Raw genomic sequence first — 15,445 nt, 5'->3', positions numbered from 1 at the left:
GTTAATTTATAGGTTTCCTCAAAGTTTATTAGCAATTTTTCAAGTGAAATGTGTGTGTGTGTGTGCGTTATTTTTATTCTTTATATGATAAAATTTCCTAATTTGACGATTTTAATAATTAAGTATATATTTTATGTTTTTCGACGAGAGTTTACTAATAAGAAATATTCCTAGGTAATTAACATGCTTCCCAATTTTCTCACACTTATTAAAATCTGTATTATTAAAATTATGTCACTAATAAACTTAAAATCTCTTAGTCATTTTATTTTGAACATTCTACAACTTTAAAAGTATTGTATACATACATATTATGTATGATACATAAATTCTAATTTAAAGAAGTACATTGCTCTTTATAATAATCTTGAATATAGTTGTGGTCACAGTGTTATTTACCATGGAGTTTCAGGGAGATGTACATATCCTGTTACGAATATGTATGAACTCATCACGATAAAATAATCAATTGGAAAATTTATATTGATAAATTAAAAACACTTTAAATAATATTCCTTTTTATAGAAGTGTGCATTATCACCTTGTTCAGAATGTGTTATTTTACTTTGATCCAAAGTAGATTAGAGTATAAAATGCTTCTTTGGGAGGGAAATATTTTAAGAAAATTGAGCCATTACACATTCTGTAAAAACGTTTCCTATTATTAATATCCATTAAAATAATACAAACTTTTAAAATTAAAAATACTTCCATAGCAGTATATGTTTAATTGGGGTGTAATGAGATTGTAAAATAAAAAGAATAGTGATACACTTGTCATAATAATGTATGAAAATATTAACTTAGGAATAGAAATGCACTTTTTGTTCTAACACCTAATTGAAAATCTTTCGTACAGAATTCCATAATTTTATTACATGTATAATTAATAAATAACTAAATAAGTAATAAGAAATATACTAGCCAGATTGCTAATAGGCTAAAATGGGCTAATTGCTAAAACAGTGATTTAAGGTAAGTACCTCGATCACGAGGACCTAGAAGTCCCACGTTATACTAGTGGAGCTCATCAGAGCAAGTCCATAATTTTTAATAACATATTTCTCTTTATTGTATCTCCCCAAATAATCGCACTAACTGCATAATATATCTTATTTACATTATTATTTAAATATATTCTCACAAGAAAATATAAATCAGATAAAACCAAATATTTCAACGTTAATATATAATTAAGAGAAAATGTTGCTCCATAAATTTAAGTCATAATTTACAATTGCATTTTTAAAACGAAAAACTTACGTTAGGAATCATCAAAAGTTTGAAGGTTTGTTTTATTATTAGAGTTTTCAATTTGTGTGGAACAAGCAATCCCAACAAACGGTATGGAGGGAGACGTGATGTCCTTTGTTTACCAAAGAGAAAAAGTTATTCCTCCGCATTCAACCGGAAATCGAGTCGAGTGAATCTGTCGATCACACGGTTGGTTTTTGTGAAAGTAAATAATACACCTCGTCCCTCAGTCACAAATTTGTAATTGCGATTTAGCTTAGTGCATGAATTTACATGGAGGTAAGTTTAAAATATATATTATAGATGTATAAAGCATTAAATTATCTTATTTAAGACCTCTAGGATGTCTTGTTTGAAGAAGCGGTTGGTGTGTAGATTCCATATTTTTTTGTTTTGTTTTTTAATTTAAACTTTCAGAGATTTTATTAAATCCGTAGATAATTTCCATTGTTATTTTGCATATTTGTAGCGTAATTCCTTACAGGTTTTTCTAAGCTAAGGATAATGTCATTTCTCTACCTTGTTACTGTTCTGAGTGAGGATACGATGTTTGGTCAAAATAAATATTTCATAGATATTACAATGAAAGTGATAAATTAGGGTTTAGTAGCACAGTTTACATTTCCTTTTATGAGATATACAAAGTTGGTTATCGTTATTTTGAAATTTTTGCTCGCTAACGTGAAATTAGTGGTTCCAAAACGAGGTTTTACGCAAGATTTACCAGAAAAAGGATGTCGTTCTATATTTACCTATAAAAAAAGTAAATGGAACGATCAGTAAAAACCATTAGCTTATACATGTAATCAAAAAGTAAGGGCTCTATGTTGTAGTGTAGGTTGAAATTAAATTAGGCTATTGCCACTTATAAAAATTTAATGAACGAACATAAAATTTGTTTGACAGGTAGTTGGTTCCGATTATAAGTCAGTTTGGTTATTTAAACACACATTTAACATAAATGGCCAAAAACAACTAACTGAATTGTATACAATATAGGCTCTGTGGTATAGTGGTAGCTCACTCACCCGGCATGTGAGAGTTCCTGGTTCGTATCCCTTTGGAGCAATGACTTTCAGTGAGTCAATGTTTATTAAATATTTATTTATATCCTCATAATGTCTTTGTAATTTAATTATTCTCAAACGATTATTTTCTCAATGGCTTCAATACATATAATAATAAGTTTACAACAGGAAAATATGTAGTTATCGTTTCAAATAAAAACCATTATTAACTTAGATAGACAATATATCAACCGAACATTGCCAACAGTTCTAAAATTTCAATTGACACAATTTTAAGTGGTTATACTTAAATCAATATTCCGCGTTATTCTAGTTAAATATTAATATTAAGATACTGACGATGTCTAATAAAATGGGATAAAATATAGTATTAATTTTAAAACAACAAAATTAATTCTTAAAACCTTTAGAAGTAATCCTAATTGAAAGGCGTTAATATCTGTAATTCTGAAAAGTGTATTATTGGACACTTTTAGTTTCCAAACTATGTGTTCGTATATTCTGGATTCAGTGTAGGGATCAGATACATTGATATAGCCCCAATTAATATTTTGTACCCTTTCATTACAAACGGACACACTGCTCCCCCGCAATGTTTTATTTTTCCTACAAAGTATTGCACTGCGAACCTGGCAGATTGCGTTGTGATTACTTTTGGAATGCTGATGATTTAATTTTGCTCTTAATATTTCACTTTCAATCGTAGTAAAAGAATGAATGTTTCGTTGAGTATTATTCGTGCACGTTCCTTCATGCGCTTAGGGTTTGGCCCTTCGGCTACGCAATATGCCATTCTTCAATTTAAATAATTATAATTCAGAATATCTAAAAAATTTAATGATTTGATTTCGTCACTACTCCCATCTATAGTAAAAGTTTATAATATTTCTGATATAGCCATTTAGAATAAATTATCAGGTAGTGTTCATGCAAGTACAGCATTCTGGAATAAGTACTAAACGTATAAATAATTAGTATTTTGAAATTAAAGTATGACTATTTATTACAATAACAAAAGAAAATTATGCCCAACTTTTATTTAAACCATAGTAATAGAAACTGTGTGAACCCCAAACATAAAAATATTTAAATATAATAAAATACTACAATTATATCGCTTTATTATTGAATAATAAATTGATAACTCACAATAATAATCAGAATTCGGTAATACCTAGAAACAATTGTGTACTATCTGAGGCAAGAACTTCAGATTCATTTTAATATTTTAGGGTTTGTAGCTAAGAGTGACCCCTTAAAGTATATGAATATTGGACCCTTCAAGGTCATGCCTACATAATACTGGTTAGTTTCGTAATGACATGAATATCCTTGAGATACAAATTTAAAACTATTTAGTATAACTATAAATATTACATGTTTCACAGTTGTTAATTCGTTAATTAATACAACAGAAGTATAATATATTAAAAACCAATATAGTCAGTTATTAACCTAACTAATACAATAAGACAACCAATACAATACGTTTTAAACTGAATTTGGTTTATGTGTAGTTATTCCATACATTTGAGAAGCCCAGTGTTGTGTTATGTATACAGCATAAAATACAATTTTGCTTTGCCGTATAACCATAAATCTTTAGACATAACTCCGATACGTTGTTTATGTTGGTTTAGTAGCTTTGTCCTGTCAATTAGCAGGGATTTCAGATTAATTACGTTTGTTAGTGTCATATAGGCCTGCAGTTTGAGCATATACACTACTATACCTCAGTAGTACATAATAGAGCTAAAAATCAACTAGGATAAACTACCTCATCTATGAAAAATCATATTAAGGTGCTGAGGGTATTTACAATTTATTTGGAGGTACTAATCACAGCTTATTGTTTCTGTAGCTTTATCTTAAAAAAACATGTAGTATTTCTTAATATTAACGATTGATGATTATAATTGATTTGGAAATAATCCATATTTAAATACGTTTCGAGGTTTTAAATATGCAAATTTCTTGGGGTGAAAAAAAACTCATATACAAAAACCACCTACAGAGATAAAAAGCCTTTAAAAATCTGAATTACAATTTATGTCGAGTTTCTTAGTGCTAGTTCAGTGCACATATTTTATTTTTTTGTACTTAGTAACGTAATTATGTTTAACCTCCCCTGAAGAAAATGGTAGATATAAAACCTCAAAACGTAGTGCTTTAATTTTGTTTAACATACTGATAACAGATATCCAAAATCGTAATATAATGTTATATTTTCATAATGTTTAGTCAATACACAGAGTACTATTACCCTTATTTATCCATGTGCCTAACTAAAATGTAATTAATTACCATGCATTTAAAAACTAAAAATGCTTTCAGTGAAATATATTTGGTTTTTATTTTTCAATGTTATTAATTCCGCTTTAAGTAAATTTAATGTTTATACTTAATCTTTTTAACTGTTTTCTTAAACGTTACATGTGTAAATATATTTTAAAACCTATGAATTTTTTTGGTAAACCTGGTGTAACTAATTATTAAAATTAAAATTTGAACAACACGGTTGCATTTTTATCGTTCCTAAAATAATAGGACATGTTACTATAAATATGGTATTTAATTATATTACTAAATCGTTTAAGTTATGTTTTGTTTACTTCACAGGTTAATCTTCCCATTTATTTCTATATATTATTTTATCATTAGTCTCTCGAGTTTAACATTCAGATTTGTGACAAACAAAATAATACGATTAACATAGTACTATTATGTACCCAACGTAGAATTTTTTTATTTTCATTCTGTCCTCTCACTGCAACGTTTTTGTTATTTGATTGTTTTATATATATATGTGTGTGTGTGTGTGTGTGTTTTATTATATAATTGCAATTAACAATGTACTTTTAAAGTAATATCTCAATTACAAGGAGCAGTATTTAGTTGAAAGTTATTTGCTTTGATATTAATGTAATATCAAAAGTTTGTAACAAATGTTTTTGGCTTTCTTTAGTAAAAGTATTCCTGATATGATTATTGGCATATCTAGTTATTTTTATGTTTTATAATATTATGGATATTATTAATTTTTTTTATAGTCTAGCTGAAAGCTGCATGGAAAATAGCTTACCATATTTAGTCTAGCAACTATAAACCCAAAACTCTTTTTTCTGGTATTGTATATTCTAGATATTTGCTTCCTCCTGTAATCAGTATACTATGACTTAACTAATATTTAGGGTTTTTTGACCCTATATCCCTAAAATTTTAATAAGTATATTTGAAAGTAAAGACGAAACACCATAACGAGTCACAAACATGTTTAAATATTGTTATTTCCACGAAATGAAACCTTTTCCGTAATGTCAGTTTTTATTTTAAATAGCTTTTTACACACAATAGGTCGAAAAACAGTTGCTGAACCCAACCATATCTAGAATCTAAAGTAAAAAGATAAAATATTTTTGGAAGATTAGTATACTATACAGTAGAACTTAGCCAACTGTTATTATAGTGCTGGAAAAAGAGATTGAGAGACATCAATTTTTTTCTAAAACTTTACATTTATTTCCTATTGTCAAAATTATCTCAATAACCGCTTAATTAATATATGGTACTGAAAGTTTTACTGTGTAACCATAAATTATGAACTTAAATCTCCTAATATCTACAGATACAAGATATAAATGAGCCACTTGTCGTAACAGGCAACGCTGAGTATGCATAGCTCATTTAATTCTCAAGCCTCATCTTGCCATTATATAGACTGGTAGAAAATCTTTCAAATGAAGTCGAAAAATCACGCAACATAGAATTCATTTTCGCAGAAATTGTTTCGTGCAAAACTTAAAGTCTGCTTCGAGGCTATTTCATGCAGAATTGCCATATTATATATTAAAATTTTATATAAATATATACTATTAATATTATAATATATTGACATCAATTTAAAATAATAAATGTCCACAAAACAGTTTCGAGTATGATTATGTAGTATATTTTGGGATAGTTATGCTAATTCTCTTAATATTTCACATTTTATAATCTCTTTTAGGTGTATTTTGTAATTTAGAAATTTATTTACTGTGCTCACCCGTAAAACTAACGTAAAAATATTTACTAAAATACAGAAAAAACCTGTAGAGTAATATCCAACATCATTTACCACTGTCTTCCACATATAGAAATAAAGCTTCACGCGTAATTTCAAGTCTGTACTTCAGTTTGTTTTCCATACATTTTTTACTTGTGGATAGACACATAGATATACAGGCAGACGGACAGACGGAGAAACAGAGAGAAATAACGTTTTTACAACCCTATGAGTAATTAGCTTCGAAAAAGCTTTGCTAGTTACACCAATAAATGTTTATGAAACACATGAAAATGTATATATTTCATTTCTTTATTTATTCTTATATATAAATATATTTTATATACTAGCAGACCCGACAGACGTTGTCCTGTACACACGTATTTAATTCGAAAATTTTAAACTTTGATTAATCTGTAACAATCTGGGCTCTTTTGATAAAAATGTCTATTAAAAAGTGATTACAATATCTAACATCATTACATGTACATTTAATCACACTTCGACCAACCGATAGTATGTGAGTAAAATTGAGTGATGTGAAATGTAGAGGATGTTTTAAATGAAAACTTAAACTTACTTAATCTTAAGGTAAAAAAGTTGAAAAAACTATTTTATAACAGGAATATTTTTTCAATTTACAACTTAATTTATCGTAATGCCATTGAATGTACAATATTTTTTGTTAATGCTTCAGGAGTATACACAAACAAAATTATATGGTTTTCCGATAGGGCTGAAGTATAAGTGGCCTCCATTACAATCAAATTATTGATATTTCTGAATAGCCTATCTAAACTACCGAATTTCATTATCTTTATATTTATATTTCTTGTGAGCGTGTGTATGGAGCTGAACTCCTCCTAAACGGGTGGACCATCTTGGAATGTTTTACATTGGATCCCGCAGAATGCGCTACGATCACAGTTTCAAAGGTTTTTTATTTTAATTCCAGAATTTACCGACAGTTTGTACTGCTATCAAATTTGTGTGTTGTTTTGTAACATCGTGTAATTATTGTGTGAGTGCTAATTGTAATGTTACATTAATAGAGATTGAAGATGTTTGAAGTACATAAAAAACTATATTTATTTATTAAAGTTATTGAACTAATTTTGAAAATTTATTGAACGAAGTGAGTATATTGGTCGCATAACCTCTAATAACCTAAGTAGCATACAAATCAAAAGGTTTTATCTCTATGTGTTAATAACTATTAATTGTTAACAGTTTGGTTACATAAGTTCAAATTAAGTAGCATACAAATCACATGAGTCAATAACTATTGTTAATTGTGTAGGAATTGGTTTTAAATTAAATTCTGTTGGCTAATCAGATATATCAATAATTCGATTGTGGCCGCTTATTATACTTCAGCCTTTAAATAACTATAATCTAATTCGGATCGTCATTTTAGTAGTTTAGATAGGCTATTCAGAAATATCTACAATTCAATTGTGATTGTGGCCACTTATTATATTTCAGCCCTTTAGGGGATACTTTTTTAGTATTTTAGATAAATTAAATTCTGTTGGCCAGTTTTGACACTATACTGAAATTTTAAAAAAGTATAATATAATTCGGTAGTTTAGATAGACTAATCAGAAAAATCAATAATTCAATTGTGATAGTGGCCGCTTATTATACTTCAGCCTTTAAATAAATATAATCAATTCGGATAGTAGTTTAGATAGGCTATTCAGAAATAGCAATAATTCGATTCTGATGGAGGCCACTTATTATACTTCAGCCCTATCGGAAAATTTGTTTCTGTATACTCCTGAAGGATTAACAAAAATTATTGTACATTCAATGGCATTACGATAAATTAAGTTGTAAATTGAAAAAGAAATACCTGTTATGATATTAGTTATTTAAAATTACAGTATAGCCTAGTGTCGGAACTGGCCAACAGATTTTAATTTAACACCAATTCCTACACTATTAACAATAGTTATTCACACGTGTGATTTGTATGCTACTTAATTTGAACTTATGTGACCAATTTTGACTGCTAATTAAAAATTTAAATTACAACAAATTATTTTAAATCCAATTAGTTTGAAACTTGATTATCTAAACTTTTAACAATAGTTATTCACACATAGAAACACAACCTTTTGATTTGTATGCTACTTAGGTTATTTGAGGTTACGCGACCAATATACTCACTTCATTAAATTTACAAAATGAGTTCAATAACTTCAATAAATAACTATAGTTTTTATGCACTTCAAACATCTTCAATCTCTATTAATGTACTATTACAATTAGCACTTAGCACAATAATTACACGATGTTACAAAACAACTGACAAATTTGATAGCAGCACAAAAACTGTAGGAAAAACCTGGAATTAAAATAGAAACACATTATGGCTGTTTTGTAATATTATAATGTTTACATAGAACAATTGGTAAAACTTCATCTTTGCAATCTGCATTACACTATTAATCAAGCACTTTACAATAAAAATTTTCCAAATTTTAAATGTAAACAAATGTTTCTGCCTCTTTGATGAACTTCAGCTGAAAGTATTAACAGCGGTTAAGACTTAGTAACAGTTCACTTTGTATTACGTGTCGTAGGGCAGTTTGGCGGATCCAATGTAAAACACTAACATTAACAACAATTTATTATTAAAAAAATAATTAAATAAACTATTTAAATTAGACCGAATTATGAATTTAAACCATTCTCGGATCCAACTGAAGACACACAAAAAGTTTCATTAAAATCGGTCCACTCGTTTAGGAAGAGTTCAGCCCCAATAATATACATACACCCGCACACAAGAAATATATATATATATATATATATATATACAAATATATATGTATTTATATTTTTATATTACTTAATATATTTATTTTTTATTTATTATATATATATATAATATAAATATAAATACATATATATATAATATATTTATATATAAGAATAAATAAATAAATAAAATATATATATATATATAAACACAAATTTTTTTATTTATTTTTTTATAAAAACTTTTTTATAAACATTTATTGGAGTAACTATCAGGGCTTTTTCGAAGCTAATTACTCATAGGGCTGTAAAAATATTATTTCTCTCTGTTTCTCCGTCTGTCCGTCTGCCTGTATATCTGCGTGCCTATCAACAAGAAAACAATGCATGGTAAACAAACTGACGTACAGACTTGAAATTACGCGTAAAGCTTCATTTCTATATGAGGAAGACAGTGTTAAATGATGTTGGATATCTCTCCACAGGTCCTTTTCTGTGTTTTAGTAAATATTTCTACGTTGGTTTTACGGGTGAGCAGATTAAATAAATGTCTAAACTTACAAAATACACCTACAAGAGATTAAAACATTTGAAATATTAACAGAATTACCATGAATACCCCAAAATATACTACATAATAATAAACGAAACTGTTTTGTGGACATTTAATATTTTAAATATTTAATTTTTTATAAATATATAAATTTTTGTTATTTTTATTGTTATATGTAAAATTAAAAAGACAATAAAACTAATTGTGGTGAAGTTCATTATTTTTAATATAATGCCATAATTATTTTAAATATTTGTAATAAATAACGTTCTATTTGTAATGTGAAACGACAATGTTGTGTCGACAAACGTTCAGAGGTTCGTAGTAACAGAGTTCTAATTTTATATGTTGGTGGAACTGTAACGAACAATCAAGCTCCGTAAACATCATGTTTTGTGGGACGTGAAGTCCTTCGTTTCCCAAAGAGAAAAGTTTATTTCACTGTGTTCAACAAGAAATAGAGTTCTCCTATGAATCAGTCAATCAGGTGTTTTGTTTCATTAAGAAATAAATAATACACTTCGTCCTTTCAATTAGATACTCGTATATACCATTGCGTATATGTGCAAGATATATAAATGTGGAAGAGGCTACTTTTCCTACTGTAATCCTTCGTGGAAGTTTTCAAATATTAATTGAACCTTTGCATGTGTATATGATATAAGAAGTATCTGATTATTAATATTCAATACATCTATTATCATGGTCCCATACTATTCATTACCATGGACAATATGACTGTAGATAGCTACGATGTCAAAAGTTAAAAAGGATTCTGTGGTTGAAATAAGACATAAAATCATTATTACATAGTTAATTTTTAATTAGCTGAGCGTTAAAAAAACTTATAACTAGAGGGATTAAAAAAGATTTATTTCTGTTTTTTTGTCATTCCACGCAATATCTAGTGACCTACTTAAGCCATGGACTTAAAATGTTATATAAAGCTTAATTTCTACATAAGCAAAATTGTGTTCGATAATGCTGAATGTCACATTTGAATTGCGCTGAGCGAAAGTGAACACAGTTACATGAATTTCTCAATAAGAATGATGTCAACGAAAAAAAATCTGATTAAATAAATCTGAAATAAAATTTATTACAATCATATTCCATTAATATACACTTAATAAACCACCTGCAATCCAATTACCATGAAATACAGACGTGAATTTCAGTATGAAACATTAGCGAAGCCTGTTACACATTTCCATTTACATATTAATTTTTTTTAAATCACAATACTAGACATATTGAGATATTTTACGATAGTGATTCTTGTTTTTACGTCTTTAAATTAATTAAAATTGAGGGCCAATTTTCAATAAGATTTTGTACGATTTTAGATTAAAATTATAATAAAATTAACACATATTGACTAAAATATTACTTGAACGCCAACAACATTGGCAAAATTAAATAATAATCTGATTATTTGGACATTTATACATACAGAACATAGCATAAAAAACCTCAGACAATAATCTAAAGGCCTATTATAATAAAGGATATAGCCACCGCCAAGCATTTACAATATTTAATTTCAAATTTCATGGAGTGTTCCTTAACATGTATAAACAGTTCTAAAACATATAGGAAATTCTTAAAAATTATAAAAAACGCGACTGTGTGAAATTCATATCGATTGAGCTGCTAGTGTAGACTGAGGCTTGTATATTTCACTAAAAATATAATATACATTTTCTCGAGTTAGTAACTGTCAGTAGTCATTACAGTAAAATACTCTAAATGATATAATTTTTCTACACCATAAAAACAATTTACGTATTAAAAAGAAATCAAGCCTAGCTGTAATTTTGCTTTAATATATATAGTGTGATAGATTATTTAGCATTTATTAAAACAATACTTAATCAATTATCCGCCGTGGAAAAAGTCTCAAAAACGGAACTAACATAATTATTTTAAATTCTTATTTGTGCTGAATGCAAAATTAGTGAAGAAATCATCCACGTTCGGACGGTGTCGTAATGGCGTTTTATCCAATACTAGTATTTGGCTATTAACAAATATGTCGTATATGTTAATTGTTTTTATATACCATTATTTTGGAACAAAAACATAGCTAAGACAGAAAAAAGAAAAAAGGTAAGTGAATGTAAATAAAACAAAACTCCATTTAAAAGTATTCAAAATAGAGTAAACATTAAAAAAGCACAATAAACTTTAACCTACACTATGGGTTGTTTGGGGCCTTATTTGTGGTCTTTTTTATTAGTAAAGATATAGATTATTAATCATGCGTATAAACATAAAATAGGTTTTACTGAACGTTCTGATTAGAAAAGATTTTAGCTTTAATATCTACTTAACAAAAGAAAATTTGTTTCAATTTCATGACAATTTAAATTCATTTTTCTGTAGTACATGATTTGCATTTTTAATGTATTACTATTGTTTTATTAAAATGCCACAGGATAAACTACTTTAAATATATATTTTGAACTTTTTTGAAGTCAGTAAAAAGGTATCACGTTTTTAAATGTTATATAGATTGTAAAGAAAATTTTTATATTTTTGTTATAAACAACTGTTCTGTATTGAACAATAAAGTTACTTATTAACATGATAATACTATTCGTATTTATGTGGTTCAAATTAAAAAATTAAAACGTATTTCCAGATTGATAGCTTGTTTAGTTTGTGGAGTAGACTTAACTTTTTCCTGTATACTACTACAGTACTAAAAATATGTTCAACTTTTCCTTACAACTTGTTACTTTTATTACAGCTAGAATAGATTATATGAGCGCATTGTAGTACGATTAACTCGTTTTAAGCCAATACTGATGGAATCAATCTATAAGTACGTTATCTTAAAATTATCATTATTTATGAAATTATGTATACCGTACTCCGTAAGTTAGCATCACCAACATATGGTAATGTATGTTTCCAGGCTCATACTTTAATATATACAACTAGTTATACATTGCATTTCTTTATAATTACTATTTAGATAAAATCTTTAAAATATATATGATTCAAAAATTCTTATAATATCCAACTTTTCTAAAAGCCTATTATTTGCAGTTTTATCTTTTAAAATAAAGTATTCCTATATGAGTCAACAATACGTTCATATTAAATACAATTGCTGCAATAGTGGTATTATTTTGCTAAATTACTAAAATTACGTAGCCTAAAATAGTATGAAATATAAAAAATAGAACCTATCAAAAGACTTGGTAATAAAGTAAAACAACCCAGCTAAATAAGATCAGAAAATCATATTAAAATTCATTTGTAGAGCAAGGTCCTATATAGGTAACTTCTCTTAATCGCACGTGAATAATGTCCATATAAACACATTCTTGTGTCAAATTCTTTTTAGGCTAACAGGAGGTACTTTATATATGCCAATCTCAAATAAATATAAATGATCCAGGCGAGTAAGAATTTGAATATAAACTAAATACGAATATTTGTTTACATTTTTAATCATAAATATGATTAAATCAAATATGCACTAAAATACTATTTATTTATGTTTTGATTAGTCAAAAAATTTGAACAAATAGTGGTTGCTACATTTTTTCAGAAATATTCATCTGTTTATATATTACACATTATATTTATAGATGAGGATGAATATAGCTTTATGTAATGATAAACAATTTATGGTACCCACAAAATTTGTTACCTAAAATTAAAAGCTGTAATTCTAAAAATTGTTTAGTAAAATGAACACAGTACTTATAATGTTTCATTATAAAAAAGGGATTTTGAGTTCTAAGGTAACTTGGTTTCTACAATTAAATTTAATTCCATTAAATTTGAGTTAAAACTCTTTAAAAGTGAAGAGGTGACATGTTTTGCAAACGGTTCCCGAAAAAGGATTAAATCTGTGACATTAGTTGCATTTTAACAACAAAGTGAACATATACGTTTCATTCTAGAGGGTTATCGCTTCATCAGAACCTTTACTACTCTCACTACCGAAGTAAACGCTATTTCTCTGAATAACATATGTAAATATGTTTACATGCAATCAAATAAGTGTCTCAAAATCACCTGAAGTTTCAATAAATTCTTTTTTTATTTTAAACCAATTTTAACTATAATGAACAGTTTATTAGCATAAACTAGCACACTAACAAATAAACCGTTAATATAACAAATTTTATAACTAGCTTGTACATAAGTGAGATATTAATTTTGTATCATTGATATATACCTCAATTATACAGTACCAATGTATATACAAAGTGAACTAATACCCCTCCCCCCTTGACTGGTGTAATTCCATTATTTGGAATACTTTTTTTGCAGGACTTATAATATGTGAAAATGGAACCATGGAAACTGATTAAGAAATTACCTTGTTAGCGCATGAAAAATAATCTACTTTGTCATATTGTACCATGCATGGATTCCAATTTAGGTAAATCAGATATCATGTCCTACACTCAATTCGAAGTTTTCAGGTGTTCAAATAGATTTCAAAACTATAGCAGTTACAATTCAGCTTTAAAATAATATTCGACATAGTATTTATGTAATACAATTTCACAGAAATTCAAAGATGATATCTAAAATCAATAAAACAACATGAATAGGTACGGGATAATATAATATACTTATCGTTTTTTTCTCATTATATAGTGGAGATAGATTATTACGATTATTAAGTATATAACGATTAAAAATAGATTAATGTTCTATACTTACCCAAGTTTTTAAAATGCAGTATGCTAAGAAATAATTTATTAGTAATACTTTTACTAATATTAAACAATACGTAAATCAATATGGCTTTTGAAATATTAATATTGTTTACAATTTATATATTTAAAATGTTTCCATTTATTCTAAAATTTTTGTACCGTAACATACTATATTGATAACGTATATAAAGTTAGAAGGATTTCTCAGATAATAGTAATGAATATAAAAAATTATCTTGTAGCCTAACATTGTATGGGATAACTAGTGAGATAAAACGTATTTTTCTAAGATTTTGTTATTGTAAGAGTTACTGTCCATTAAGAAATAGTTTTTCTGCTAGGAGGTCACTAATAAGGTTTGTTTTTGTTATTATTGTAAAACTGCGTAATAAAAATGAACTAACTAAAACACAGAGGATATTTTACAGCAATGTGTCTTATACCTTAAATAGCTACTGAACATTATTTCTTAAATTGACACACTCATTAATATCCTATTATAAAAATATTTCATAGAAGTCGTAGAGTCTTATTAAAACCATGGACTATTTGCAAATATAAAATAACCATGTTTTTCAATAATTTGTAAAATGATTCTTATGTAACGGCTCACATTTATTGACGTAACCCGTGTACAATTCGGCGAAACGGTTTTACTTTGGGTTAGAAAGAAGAAAACTGCTTTTTACCAGAATGAAATATATATGTTGACTTTCTTGTTAAAACTCAATTCATGTCGCAGAGTTAAACCTGTATTACTGAAAAATTTTAAGCCATGAATACTCTTTCGAGCAATTTTTGTTTGTTTGTTTGTTTGTTCTTTGAATTTAAATGAATTGAAACATATTTTCCCTAACGTAATATAAGATGAAACAAAACTTAAATCTCTCCAGTGATATATATATATATATATATATATATATATATATATATATATATATATATATATATATATATATATATAAGAACTATTGTTTTCACATATTAAAATTAAAACGTATAACATTAAATTTGTTATTGGATTGAATAAATGTAATTATCTTTACCTATTAAATACTACCAAGAAGCTAAAGATATGATCTGTATCTTTATTGGATTCTATACTGATAGT

Source organism: Homalodisca vitripennis, chromosome 8 (genome assembly GCF_021130785.1).
Source record: "Homalodisca vitripennis isolate AUS2020 chromosome 8, UT_GWSS_2.1, whole genome shotgun sequence".
Lineage (NCBI taxonomy): Eukaryota > Metazoa > Arthropoda > Insecta > Hemiptera > Cicadellidae > Homalodisca > Homalodisca vitripennis.
Note: the sequence above shows the minus strand (reverse complement) of the source record.